The following is a 1,980-nucleotide window of genomic DNA, read 5'->3' as shown; positions in this document are numbered from 1 at the left end:
GATCAAAAAGGCAGCATTTGTCCAAGGATAAATCTCAGAAGACAAAAATGAATAGGAAAGATTGATGAATGGAAAAGGTAAACAGAGAGGAAGTGGGAAGACTGTTGCTACATTTGAGTATTGCAATCAATGTCATAAAAAAAAAGTGAATGAATTGTTGAATAGAAAACCAATTTGCTCTGTAAACTTTCAAACTAATCACAATAAAAAGTTATTTTAAAAATTACTATTTTTTAATACCTTTCAGGTTACCTACAAGTCGCAAAACTGTAAACTGGCCCAAAGACCATGAAAGACCAGAATTAGATAACCTGGGAAAGTTTTCTCTAGACAAAGCATAGTTTTCCTTTGAAGCACACATTTTCTCCCCATAAGGAGCCCTGGTGGCATAGTGGGTAAGACATTTGGCTGCTAACCAGAAGATCAGAAGTTCAAACCCACCAGCTGCTCCAGGGGAGGAAAATCGGGCAATCTACTTCCATAAAGATTTATATCCTTGGAAACCCAATGAGGGTCACTGTGAGTCAGAATTGACTTGATGGCAGTAGGTTTGGTTTGATTGGTTTATGTTGCCTACATGCTCTCCTGAACAGGAAGCAGTGAGAAATCATGTTTTTAATTAACCACAGTTTTCAAGCACAAAGAAAGCTACTGGTTTTTGAGAGTTACAGTTAAGAAAATTTTATTCTTTAGAGCATAAGATGATTGCAAATGAAATATGTTCCAGTTGTTACCCAAAAATGTAGGCTCTTGCCTGGAGTGACACACAGTCAATTCAGTCACACCATGAGAAGAGAGAAGAGTTGAATCACTTATGCATAAGCAGGGAACGGACAGTTTCTGAATACCCTAAAATCTTCCCTCGTCCAGTGGGCAAATACAGGGTTTATATAAAAAACGAGAAAAACAAAAACTGTGCTCGAGTCGGATCCAATTCACAGTGACCCCTCCTTGGGTTTCCGAGGCAGTATAACTACGCAAGTAGATCATCCAATCTTCCTTCTCAGGAGTGGCTGATGGGTTTGAACCACCAGTCTTCTGGTTAGCAGTCCAGTGCCTTAGGCACTAAGCCACCAGAACTCCCTATAACCCTAGAAACCTGACTATTTTTTGTCTAGAAGCCACAGGAGTAAGTTCATTTCCAGACCTGAAGGGTAACTGGGGGCCACAGTCTCAGGATTCTCACCAGGATCTATCAGACCAGGAAACCCAGTCATTCCTATGATTTGGAGTTTTGTTCCACATTGTCTGTTCTCCCAATCTATCCAGGATCTCCTGCACTGATCCCTTTCTGAGTGGTTGACAGTGATAACTGGGCATTGTGTAGTTTTTCTGGTCTTATGGTCATATAGGCTCAGATTTACATGGTCCACTAGTCCCTTGGACTAATTGTTTCCATGCGCCTCTGGTTTTCTTCATTCTTCTTTGCTCTGGACAAGGAGAGACTTATTGTTCCATCTGTTTGCCACTTGCAAGCTTTAAAGGCCCCAGTCGCTACTCACCAAAGTAAGATGTAGAACAACTTTTTTTCTGTAGTGTGTTATACTGATTGAGCTTGATGTCTCCTGAGACCATCGGGACGAGCCCACAGGACTTGGGTTCTTTAACCTATGAGGAGAACAGAAAGAGGCCACTAAGTTATGAGTATACATTATCTCTTAGTTCTGGACGATATCAACACCAGGCAGATTCTGTTTTCCTCTCAGGGGTGACTTCCCTGAAATATCTCCGGCTATGTTCTTGATGTCTTTTGGTGTTGTGCCTCTGGGTCTGAGTGCTCTTTCCTGAGACTGTTTGTTACATTAAGTCGCCACAGTGAAAGGTTGTGCTTGGTAAACCTGGAGTCCAGAGGGACATTGAAAAATTCAGGCGATTAATTATTCAGATGTTTGTCTCCTGATGCCAGATATCTGATATTTTATTGACTTTTTAAAAGCATTATCCAGATGTTCAGCTTGGTTAAACATAGAAGGGGTTAAC

This window comes from Orycteropus afer, unplaced genomic scaffold (assembly GCF_000298275.1).
Source record: "Orycteropus afer afer isolate SDZICR_OR568_19922 unplaced genomic scaffold, OryAfe1.0 scaffold00623, whole genome shotgun sequence".
NCBI classification, from domain to species: domain Eukaryota; kingdom Metazoa; phylum Chordata; class Mammalia; order Tubulidentata; family Orycteropodidae; genus Orycteropus; species Orycteropus afer.
Note: the sequence above shows the minus strand (reverse complement) of the source record.